Here is a 13,531-nt window from a genome sequence, read left to right on the forward strand (position 1 = left end):
TGCTTAGAGTCAGGATCAGGCCTGAATGCCCTGAGGGTAATCAGAATGAACTAACTTGAGCTAGCAAACCAGACTGTGGGATAGCTACCGTGCGAAAAGCCCTAAGACACTGCCAGGACCGTGCACAGAACAAAGGACTGAACAGAATTAGCCGGCTGCAGACCATCCCCCTCTGGTGATAGGCAGCCAGAGCCGGAAGGGGGCAATCGCAGCCCCAGAGAGACATTATCTACCAAACTGCAAGCAGGCTTCTTTGCTAACTAAAACTTCTTGGGGTTCTGGACAGTCATCATCCACCTGAGAAAGTGTGCCGGTTGTACACCCAGAAAACCGAGCAGCAGGGACAGGAGAGGTGATAAGTTGCAGTGACCACGCTTGCCAAACACCTCATCACCTGAGCTGCTCGGACCTGGGAAGGGCACAAAACACAGGCCCAATGGAGTCTGCGCCTCTGAGGACTACCAGAGTGCCTGAACCTGAGCGGCTTAGACCTGGGAGGTGCATGCAGCCCAGGGCTGGCCTTGGACGGTTCCCGGCAGAGCAACCTACAGCGTGAGCTATGTGGGCAGGGAGGGCACACGCTCCATGAACAAGGGCAGGCTCAGTGTGGCTGAGACACTGCGAGCACACGCTAGTGTTATTTGTTTGCAGCGTCCCTCCCTCCCCACAGTGCGACTGAACAAGTGAGCCTAAAAAAAGTGTCCACCACCAGCCCTCCTTGTGTCAGGGCGGAAATCAGACACTGAAGAGACCAGCAAACAGAAGAAGCTAAAACAGAGGGATGTGCCTTGGAAGCGACAGGTGCAATAGATTAAAACCCTGTAGTTAGTACCGACTGGATAGGAAGGGGCCTATAGATCTTGAGAAATATAAGCCGGACCAAGGAACTATCCGAAAATGAACTGACCCCACACTGCCCACAACACCACCAGAGAAAGTCCTAGATATATTTTTACCATTTTTATGATCATTATTTTTTTTTAACTTTTTAAAAATTTTAAGTCCTCTATTACTCCTTTAATTTTCATTTTTATAACCTACTATTACTTTTCAAAAAAAAGACCCTATTTTTTAAAGCAAACTTCATATATATATATATATATATATATTTTAATAATTTTTGTGACTTTTTTTTTCCTTCTTCTTTTCTTTAATATTGTATTTTTGAAAATCCAACCTCTATTCTAGATTTTTAATCTTTGCTTTTTGGTATTTTTTTATCAATTTTGTACCTTTAAAAACCCAATCTTCAGTACCCATTTTTACTTGGGAGTGAGATTACTGGCTTGACTGCTCTCTCCTCCTTTGGACTCTCCTTTTTCTCCACCAGGTCGCCTCTGTATCCTTCCTCCCCCTTCTCTTCTCTACACAACTCTGTGAATCTCTGTGTGTTCCAGATGGTGGAGAACACATAGGGAACTGATTACTGGCTGGATCTGTCTCTCTCCTTTTCATTCCCCCCTTTTATCCTCCTGGACACCTCTGTCTCCTTCCTCCCTCTTCTCTTCTCTGTATAACTCTGTGAACATCTCTGAGTGGTCCAGAATGTGGAGCACACATAAGGAAGTGATTACTGGCTAGCTTGCTCTCTCCTCTTTTGATTCCACCTCATCTCATTCGGGTCACCTCTAACTCCCTCCTCCCTCTTCTCTTCTCCATGTAACTCTGTGAACCTCTCTGGGTGTCCCTCATTGAGGAGAAACTTTTCATCTTTAACCTAGATGTATTATCAACGGTGCTGTATAGAAGGAGAAGTCTTGAGGCTACTGTAAAAATAAGACTGAAAACCAGAAGCAGGAGGCTTAAGTCCAAATCCTGAGAACATCAGAGAACTCCTGACTCCAGGGAACATTAATCGATAGGAGCTCATCAAATGCCTCCATACCTACACTGAAACCAAGCACCATCCAAGGGCCAGCAAGTTAAAGAGCAAGACATACCATGCAAATTCTCCAGCAACACAGGAACACAGACCTGAGTTTCAATATACAGGCTGCCCAAAGTTACTCCAAAACCATTGACATTTCATAACTCATTACTGGACACTTCATTGCACTCCAGAGAGAAGAAATCCAGCTCCACCCACCAGAACACCGACACAGGCTTCCCTAACCAGGAAACCTTGACAAGCCACCCATACAACCCCACCCAAAGCGAGGAAACTCCACAATAAAGAGAACTCCACAAACTGCGAGAATATAGAAAGGCCACCCCAAACGCAGTAATATAAACAAGATGAAGAGGCAGAGGAATACCCAGCAGGTAAAGGAACAGGATAAATGCCCACCAAACCAAACAAAAGAGGAAGAGATAGGGAATCTACCTGATAAAGATTTTCGAATAATGATAGGGAAAAGGATCCAAAATCTTGAAATAAAAACGGAATCACAGATAAATAGCCTGGAGACAAGGACTGAGAAGATGCAAGATAGGTTTAACAAGGACCTAGAAGAAATAAAAAAGAGTCAATATATAATGAATAATGCAATATATGAGATCAAAAACACTCTGGAGGCAACAAATAGTAGAATAACAGAGGCAGAAGACAGGATTAGCGAAGTAGAAGATAGAATGGTAGAAGTAAATGAATCAGAGAGGAAAAAGGAAATACGAATTAAAAGAAATGAGGACAATTTCAGAGACCTCCAGGACAATATTAAACGCTCCAACATTCGAATCATAGGAGTCCCAGAAGAAGAAGACAAAAAGAAAGACCATGAGAAAATACTTGAGGAGATAATAGTTGAAAACTTCCCTAAAATGGGGAAGGAAATAATCACCCAAGTCCAAGAAACCCAGAGAGTCCCAAACAGGATAAACCCAAGGCGAAACACCCCAAGACACATATTAATAAAATTAACAAAGATCAAACACAAACAACAAATATTAAAAGCAACAAGGGAAAAACAACAAATAATACACAAGGGGATTCCCATAAGGATAACAGCTGATCTCTCAATAGAAACTCTTCAAGCCAGGAGGGAATGGCAAGACATACTTAATGTGATGAAAGAAAATAACCTACAGCCCAGATTACTGTACCCAGCAAGGATCTCATTAAATATGAAGGAGAAATCAAAAGCTTTACAGACAAGCAAAAGCTGAGAGAATTCAGCACCAGTAAACCAGCTCTCCAACAAATGCTAAAGGATCTTCTCTAGACAGGAAACACAAAAAGGGTGTATAAACTCGAACCCAAAACAATAAAGTAAATGGCAATGGGATCATATTTATCAATAGTTACCTTAAACGTAAATGGGTTGAATGCCCCAACCAAAAGACAAAGACTGGCTGAATAGATACAAAAACAAGACCCCTATATATGTTGTTTACAAGAGACCCACCTCAAAACAAGGGACACATACAGACTGAAAGTGAAGGGCTGGAAAAAGATATTCTATGCAAATAGAGACCAAAAGAAATCAGGAGTAGCAATACTCATATCAGATAAAATAGACTTTAAAACAAAGGCTGTGAAAAGAGACAAAGAAGGACACTACATAATGATCAAAGGATCAATCCAAGAAGATATAACAATTATAAATATATATGCACCCAACATAGGAGCACCACAATATGTAAGACAAATGCTAACAGGTATGAAAGGGGAAATTAACAGTAACACAGTAGTAGTGGGAGACTTTAATACCCCACTCACACCTATGGATATATCAACTAAACAGAAAATTAACAAGGAAACACAAACTTTAAATGACACACTAGACCAGTTAGACCTACTTGATATCTAGAGGACATTTCACCCCAAAACAATGAATTTCACCTTTTCCTCAAGTGCACACGGAAACTTCTCCAGGATAGATCACATCCTGGGCCATAAATCTAGCCTTGGTAAATTCAAAAAAATTGAAATCATTCCAAGCATCTTTTCTGACCACAATGCAGTAAGATTAGATCTCAATTACAGGAGAAAAACTATTAAAAATTCCAACATATGGAGGCTGAACAACATGCTGCTGAATAACCAATAAATCACAGAAGAAATCAAAATATGCATAGAAACGAATGAAAATGAAAACACAACAACACAAAACCTGTGGGACACTGTAAAAGCAGTACTACGGGGGAGAGTTCATAGCAATACAGGCATACCTCAAGAAACAAGAAAAAAGTCAAATAAATAACCTAACTCCACACCTAAAGCAACTAGAAAAGGAAGAAATTAAGAACCCCTGGGTTAGTAGAAGGAAAGAAATCTTAAAAATTAGGGCAGAAATAAATGCAAAAGAAACAAAAGAGACCGTAGCAAAAATCAACAAAGACAAAAGCTGGTTCTTTGAAAGGATACATAAAATTGACAAACCATTAGCCAGACTCATCAAGAAACAAAGGGAGAAAAATGAAATCAATAAAATTAGAAATGAAAATGGAGAGATCACAACAGACAACACAGAAATACAAAGGCTCATAAGAGACTACTATCAGCAACTATATCTCAATAAAATGGATAACATGGAAGAACTGGACAAATTCTTAGAAAAGTACAACTTTCCAAAACTGAACCAGGAAGAAATAGAAAATCTTAACAGACCCATCACAAGCACGGAAATTGAAACTGTAATCAGAAATCTTCCAGCAAACAAAAGCCCAGGTCCAGACAGCTTCACAGCTGAATTCTACCAAAAATTTAGAGAAGAGCTAACACCTATCCTACTCAAACTCTTCCAGAAAATTGCAGAGGAAGGTAAACTTCCAAACTCATTTTATGAGGCCACCATCACCCTAATACCAAAACCTGAAAAAGATGCCACAAAAAAAAAAGAAAACTACAGGCCAATATCACTGATGAACATAGATGCAAAAATCCTTAACAAAATTCTAGCAATCAGAATCCAACAACACATTAAAAAGATCATACACCATGACCAAGTGGGCTTTATCCCAGGGATGCAAGGATTCTTCAATATCTGCAAATCAATCAGTGTAATACACCACATTAACAAATTGAAAAATAAAAGCCATATGATTATCTCAATAGATGCAGAGAAAGCTTTTGACAAAATTCAACATCCGTTTATGATAAAAACTCTCCAGAAAGCAAGAATAGAAGGAACATACCTCAACATAATAAAAGCTATATATGACAAACCCACAGCAAACATTATCCTCAATGGTGAAAAATTGAAAGCATTTCCCCTAAAGTCAGGAACAAGACAAGGGTGCCCACTTTCACCACTACTATTCAACATAGTTCTGGAAGTTTTGGCCATAGCAATCAGAGCAGAAAAAGAAATAAAAGGAATCCAAACTGGAAAAGAAGAAGTAAAACTCTCACTGTTTCCAGATGATATGATCCTCTACATTGAAAATCCTAAAGACTCCACCAGAAAATTACTAGAGCTAATCAATGACTATAGTAAAGTTGCAGGATATAAAATCAACACACAGAAATCCCTTGCATTCCTATACACTAATAATGAGAAAATAGAGAAATTAAGGAAACAATTCGATTCACCATTGCAACGGAAAGAATAAAATACTTAGGAATATATCTACCTAAAGAAACTAAAGACCTATATATAGAAAACTATAAAACACTGGTGAAGGAAATGAAAGAGGACACTAATAGATGGAGAAATATACCATGTTCATGGATTGGAAGAATCAATATAGTGAAAATGAGTATACTACCCAAAGCAATCTATAGATTCAGTGCAATCCCTATCAAGCTACCAACGGTATTTTTCACAGAGCTAGAACAAAAAATTTCACAATTTGTATGGAAATACAAAAAACCACGAATAGCCAAAGCAATCTTGAGAAAGAAGAATGGAACTGGAGGAATCAACCTGCCTGACTTCAGGCTCTACTACAAAGCTACAGTCATCAAGACAGTACGGTAGTGGCACAAAGAGAAATATAGACCCATGGAACAAAATAGAAAGCCCAGAGATAAGTCCACGCACCTATGGACACCTTATCTTTGACAAAGGAGGCAAGAATATACAATGGAGAAAAGACAATCTCTTTAACAAGTGGTGCTGGGAAAACTGGTCAACCACGTGTAAAAGAGTGAAACTAGAATACTTTTTAACACCATACACAAAAATAAACTCAAAACGGATTAAAGATCTAAATGTAAGACCAGAAACTATAAAACTCTTAGAGGAGAACATAGGCAAAACACTCTCTGACATAAATCACAGCAGGATCCTCTGTGACCCACCTCCCAGAATATTGGAATAAAAGCAAAAATAAACAAATGGGACCTAATTAAACTTAAAAGATTCTGCACAACAAAAGAAACTATAAGCAAGGTGAAAAGACAGCCTTCAGAATGGGAGAAAATAATAGCAAATGAAGCAACTGACAAACAACAAATCTCAGAAATATACAAACAACTCCTGCAGCTCAATTCCAGAAAAATAAACGGCCCAATCAAAAAATGGGCCAAAGAACTAAATAGACATTTCTCCAAAGAAGACATACAGACGGCTAACAAACACATGAAAAGATGCTCAACATCACTCATTATCAGAGAAATGCAAATCAAAACCACTATGAGGTACCATTTCACGCCAGTCAGAATGGCTGTGATCCAAAAGTCTACAAGCAATAAATGCTGGAAAGGGTGTGGAGAAAAGGGAACCCTCTTACACTGTTGGTGGGAATGCAAACTAGTACAGCCACTATGGAGAACAGTGTGGAGATTCCTTAAAAAACTGGAAATAGAACTGCCTTCTGACCCAGCAATCCCACTGTTGGGCATACACACCAAGGAAACCAGAGTTGAAAGAGACATGTGTACCCCAATGTTCATTGCAGCACTGTTTATAATAGGCAGGACATGGAAGCAAACCTAGATGTCCATCAGCAGATGAATGGATAAGAAAGCTGTGGTACATATACACAATGGAATATTACTCAGCCATTAAAAAGAATACATTTGAATCAGTTCTAATAAGGTGGATGAAACTGGAGCCGATTATACAGAGTGAAGTAAGCCAGAAAGAAAAACACCAATGCAGTATACTAACTCATATATATGGAATTTAGAAAGATGGCAACGATAACCCTGTATGCGAGACAGCAAAACAGACACAGATATATATAATAGTCTTTTGGACTCTGTGGGAGAGGGAGAGGGTGGGATGATTTAGGAGAATGGCATTGAAACATGTATAATATCATATAAGAAATGAATCACCAGTCCAGGTTCAATGCAGGATACAGGATGCTTGGGGCTGGTGCACTGGGATGACCCAGAGGGATGGTATGGGGAGGGAGGTGGGGGGGGGTTCAGGATTGGGAGCACGTGTACACCTGTGGCGGATTCATGCTGATGTATGGCAAAACCAATACAATATTGTAAAGTAATTAGCCTCCAATTAAAAAAAAAAAAACGCCTTGCTTTTCTTTTCTCTGCAGGTCAGTACTTCAATCAGACTTTTGCCAGCATGGACACACTTGGGATTTCATTGTTTCTCCTCTGAGATCTCTACACTCCCCTCTTAAACACAGTGTGTTCATCTATCAGTTATGTCATGGTCCCTCATCACTCTGAGACTCTGATCTTTTTCCTTGCTGGGATCTTTATGTCCTGGAGTGGCCAACTTCACCCAGTCTACTATTTGCTTTCTGGCTAAACAGATTCTGCCGCATACTCCTCAGTAATTCTTATTCCTTCACTTACCTGAAAACCTTTGATCAGGTTTACCATGTCAATTCCTAACTCCTGGTCACTTAACTCAACTTGCTCTGCTAGTTATCCTGTGCTGCAGAGGACTTTTATGGGAAGTTGCAGAGCTGGGCAGTTCTAGTCGATAGAGACTCATGCTGGCCCTTGCTGATGGATCGCTCACCTCTCACTGATTTCTTCCTTCCATACTGCCCAGAGTACTTATTACAGATCTGCTCCTCTCTCCTCATGGTCTCTGTTCCAAGTCATTTCTCTTATCCATAGATGACCAATCTCTTGCTATATGGGCTGCATATATACTTTTAGCTTCATTTATCTTATCTCAGAGGAAGAGGGTTCTCCCCTCTCTAAAGCAAACTTCATTTGAAATCAGATCACTTCACATTACTCTTCTCTAGGATTTCACTTCCATAATTATCCATAAGTACTCTTTCATTCACAAGCATTTTCAACTTCACACTCTCCATGGCCTCCTTCTCTTCTACTGAATGATAAACAACAACTTAACTTTAACTTTGTCATCACTTATAGTCCCCATTTAAAAAGCCTGTATTTGCTTTTGCTCAATACCCAACTTCGTGGGCTTTCCTGGTAACAGTCGGTAAAGAATCTGCCTGCAAAGCAGGAGACCTGGATTCAATCTCTGGGTCAGGAAGATCCCCTGGAGGAGGGCATGGCAACCCACTCCAATATTCTTACCTTCAGAATCTCATGGACAGAGGTGCCTGGTGGGCTATGGTCCACAGGGTCGCAAGAGTCGGACATAACTTAATGACTACACCACCACCATTACCAGCTTTGGGACCTGTGGTCTTTGCCCACTTTCTCTCCTTATTGTCATATGTTCTGGCCCCTACCTCTATCACTCTACTAAAATAGCTCTTGCTCAACAGTGTTACCCTTTCTTCTTCATAATATCTGCTAATGTTATTTATTCCTTACTTCTATAAATTCTTCTTGTGGCTTCTATAATCCAAAGCTTTTCTAGTTTTCTTCCAGCTTCTCAGACTGTTCTCTTTCTAAGTCTTCTGCAAATTCCTCTTCCTTTACTTCTTCCTTACTGTGGGTAGTTCTCAAAGTTCTGTATTCAGTCCTTTGCTCTTCTTTCCACTTGTCTTTCACATTCATTTATTTATATCCTCCAGACTTCAGCCAACACCTTTGTACTATCAATACTATCTTCTATTCCTTCTACTTTTTTCAACCCTGATTTGTATACAAATCATTTATGTTTATTTTCTAACTACCTACTGGGCTTCCCTGGTGGCTCAGACAGTAAAGAATCTGCCTGAAATGCAGGAAACTCGGGTTCAATCCCTGGGTCGGGAAGAACCTCTGGAGAAGGGAATGGCAACCCACTCCTGTCTTCTTGCCTGGAGAATTCCATAGACAGAGGAACCTGGCAGGCTGAAGTCCATGGGGAACTGATGCTGATGCTCTAGTACTTTGGCCACCTGATGGAAAGAACTGACTCACTTGAAAAGACCTTGATGCTGGGAAAGATTGAAGGCGGGAGGAGAAGGGGGTGACAGAGGATGAGATGGTTGGATGGAATCACCAACTCAATGGACATGAGTTTGAGCAAACTCTGGGAGATGGTGAAGGACAGGGAAGCCAGCTGTGCTGCAGTCCATGGGGTTGCAAAGAGTTAGATACTACTTAGTGACTGAACTATGACTATGTACTGGCTCAGCAGTAAAGAATTCACCTGCAATGCAGGAGACATAAGAGACGTGAGTTAGATCCCTGGGTTGGGAAGATCCCCTGGAAATCCACCTCAGTATTCTTGCCTGAAAAATCCCTCGGACAGAGGAGCTTGGTGGACTACAGTCTGTGGGGTCACAAAAGGATTGGACAAGACTTAGCGACTGAGCACAGCATGGCAACAACCTACTATCTGAAGCTGATCTCATTATATTCTGCAAAGAAGTCCCATCCATCAGTCCATTTCTATTGGTTCTGCTGTTATGCATTGAATCTCTTCTCCTAAAAAAGATATGTTGCAGCCCTCAGAATGTGACCTTATTTGGAAACAGGATCTTTACAGAAGTAATCAAGTTAAAATGAGGTCATTAGGTCAGGCTTATAGATTTATATGACTGGTGTCTTTATGGAAAGAGGAAATTCAGGCACAGAGACAGACATACACACAGGGGAAATACCATGTGAACAGGAAGAGATTGAGCTGATGCATCTTCAAGCCAAGGAATACTGAAGATGGCCAGCAAACCATCAGAAGCTGGAGAAGTATGAAACAGATTTTTCTCAGAGGTCTCAGAAGAAACCAACCCTGCCAGAGCCTTTATCTCAGATTTATAGGCTCCAGAAATGTGAGACAATAAATTTCTGTTGTTTACGCCACTTGGTTTGTGGTACTTGTTATAGCAGCTCTAGCGAACTAATACAGTCACCAACCTTCTATTCTCCCAGGTTAGAAAACCTAGGCTCATTCTGAGTTCTTTCCTTTCTTCATCATCTACATCCAATCTGGCATCCAAGATTTTAGTTTATTTCCCCCCAAATGACTCTTGGCATCTTCAATCTCATACTCTCTGTTTTTTCCTTCTACCATTTTTTCAGTTCCTGTTACCTTCACTAGTCCCAATCTTTATCATTTTATATCTCAATTCCTATAAAAGTCTCTGGCTTATCTTTCTCAATCCAAAATTATCTCCTAAAATATGTAATTCATGTTGGTTTTATCATACAAATGCCATGATTGAGAGACATGCTTATAGTGACATTGCCTACTATACTAAGCTTGGCATTCATGGTCCCCCATGGTTTAGACCCATCTTGCCCACTCAATCGTTTATACCCTTATTACATATCATCTTTATTTCCCTCTTTAAGCTCTACTCCTTTGCCTTTTCCCTCTCTGCATCAAGATGCGTTTTTACTTTTTTTGCCTTTCATCCAAACTTGTTCACTTTCAAGGCCTTAATCAATTTTCACTGATGGCGACTACTCTGGCCCACACTAATATCTCTTGCCCTTGCTGCATTCTAATCAGTATCTTCCAGGTCAGCACCAAGTGGTATTTCTTACATTTTATGTGTATTTACATATATTACATCTTTATACCTATCAGCTTTTATGACATAATGCTTGTTAATTAAATGATCAACTCCTAAAGTGAGAATAATGGGATGGATGGAGGAGCCTGGTAGGCTGCAGTCCACAGGGTTGCTAAGAGTCGGACAAGACTGAGCGACTTCACTTTCACTTTTCACTTTCATGCATTGGAGAAGGAAATGGCAACCCACTCCAGTGTTCTTGCCTGGAGAATCCCAGGGACAGAGGAGCCTGGTAGGAGGCTGTCTGTGGGGTTGCATAGAGTCGGACATGACTGAAGCAACTTAGCAGCAGCAGCAGCAGGAGGAGGAGAAAAGGAAGGAGATTGGATGCCAACTGAAGAGAAAACTTTGGCTAGAACATGGAGAATTAGTCTAAGTCAATGTTTTCTGAATGAACTTCCTGGACCATGATCATAGAAATCATTCAGGATGCTTGATAAAATTTAGATTCCCAAACTCTATTACAGACCTATTGAATCAGACTCTGCAGCCCAGAAGTCTGAATTTTAAAAGGTTGCCCAATGATTTATATATGTATGTGTGGGTGTGTATATATATATATACATATATATATATACACACCCACACACACACCCCAAATCTGAAAACCAGCAGTTTAAGTGAAGAAGGCAGAAGATACATTCTGAAAGGGAATAGCTATTATGTTTACTGAGTACATGTACTTTCCATCATGGCTAACAATAGAATGAAATAGTTTCACACTATTATGATTTGCTTTGATGTGATTCTCCCTCTTCAACACATTGCTCTGAGCACAGCAGTCCTTTCTTCCATGGCAAGAATATTTCCAGTTCTGAATCACAAATAGAGGTTAGCTAGCATAGAGAATCTCACAGAATAGAAATTTCACGGCACTTCAAGCAAAGGTAACAGACTGCTAGCTTTGACTCATACTTTCATTGGGAAATAAATATAACTAAAAGCGTGCTATAGGCTCCTGAAATTCAAGTTTGGTAGCATGGAGAGGGAGGAAAAAAGCCTTTGAGATCTAGTTGTTTAAGCTTTTAATTGGAGCCAAGCAATAACTAAAACATGCAGCTGATTGAGATAAAAATGGAGGCCCTGCTCATTGGCTCTTACTGAGCAGGATTTCTGCAGTTGAGTACTATAGACATGTGATAACAAAATTAGATACGATCGAGGGGAAGAAAAATGCACAAAAGTCCTTGAATTAAAATGAATTGAAACCTTCTGGGAGAAAAGCTATTTGGTAAGCTCCATTAAGTCTATTGTAGATAGCTTTATTTGACAAAGCAGCATCCTGGCATGTGGAACAGGAAGGAAAATAGCTATAAGATGATCTGTCAGGGAGTTTCCAGTCTCTAAACGAATAAGATTCTGTGCAGTAGCCAATACAGCTTTTAACTCAAAAGAGATATAGAGCAAAATGCAATTATATAACCCTAGTAAGTACATTCAATCTGAATCTCCCATATACCCCTCTCTTCCCCAAATAACTCCTCAAACTCAGCAATTTATCAATTGGATGCTCAAACTTATGGCTGCATTCATTTCAGGGTAACAGTGGATTAACACTGTATACAATACTACACACATTGAGGTAGAGGCAATCCTACAAGTCAAAGATTAATCAGCTATAAAATATCTCAGTTAAACACTTAGATCATTTGAATAGTTCAATTATTATTACATTTTTCAGTTTATTCTGGCTATAAGTTTATAGTATGTGTTTGCAGTTATTAGTTCCCTGTTCTGAAAATGTTACTTATCCACTGATTGTGAAGGGTTTATTTAATATACATGGACACTCATATGTTTAGGGATCTAACATATGGCAAAAATAAAGGAGATTCAGATGTAACAGCTAATGAATGCTTTAAAAACAGTCTGAATGTTGATTTTTTTTTCCTAACAAGTGAAGATTCTGGGATCGCGCAAGTGGCTAAAGCTGCTCACTTCAATATGCAAACACCAATAAATTCTAATTTGCATTGTAATCTATCTGTTTTCTGTCTCTCACACAGACACACAGACATACACATAGTAGGGGCGGTATACTACCATATCTCCAATGTCTAGCACAGTTCTTGGAATGTAATGGCTAATAAAGGAATGAAGGAATTCACTTAACCATTACAAAATCTATATTAAGATGTTTTTTATAATGTATTTCTTATAAACATGGAAGCTGAGGCTCACTGAGAAGTCCTTCCTAGGTCAAGATAGGCAGAGCTGGGATTAGAACTCCCTGTGCTCTAACTTTAGTCCAGTGTCCTGTCTACTGTTTCTACAGAGTGCTAAGATTATCTAGAATGGTCTACCTGAAGACACTGGTCTTTTAGCTGAGATTTTAGTTTCTCCCATAGCAATCCCCCCTCCAAGACGGTTTGTTATGAAATTGAAGGGTGCTCTTGCTATACTGTTCACCGGGTTTGCCATTTGAGTTCCTCTGGGGACTTATACCATGGCCATCACCTTGCAGTGAGGGCCTGACTAGATTAGGTAAAAGCAAAAACCTTTACCCAGACAGCTGTTTGTAGACCCTTGTTTGGTTTCTGATAAGCCTCCAAGTAACCACAATGGAAAGCAGTGGATAGGCAGACTCATACATTATAGATATTTCTGTTTAGTTTGCAGATTTTTTCTTTAACTCTGTGAGTTTTAAACAGAAATATTTAATTTTATGCAGATACATTTATCAAAAATATCTTTTATGATTTCTATCTTTGGAGATCTTCAACCCAAATTATATAACCAACTCCTACATTTTCCAAAGTTTCTTTTGCTACATATAGATTTTGTCATTTGAATCTTC

The 13,531-nt window shown here is 39.6% G+C and overlaps 1 protein-coding gene across 13 annotated transcripts in view; it reads right to left on the bottom strand.

The window, feature by feature from the left end:
- Positions 1-13,531, bottom strand: part of ENOX2 (ecto-NOX disulfide-thiol exchanger 2) — a 289,405-nt gene that overhangs the window by 24,984 nt on the left and 250,890 nt on the right. The window lies entirely within an intron of this gene.

The sequence above is a fragment of the Bos javanicus genome, chromosome X (assembly GCF_032452875.1).
Source record: "Bos javanicus breed banteng chromosome X, ARS-OSU_banteng_1.0, whole genome shotgun sequence".
Classification (NCBI taxonomy): Eukaryota; Metazoa; Chordata; class Mammalia; order Artiodactyla; family Bovidae; genus Bos; species Bos javanicus.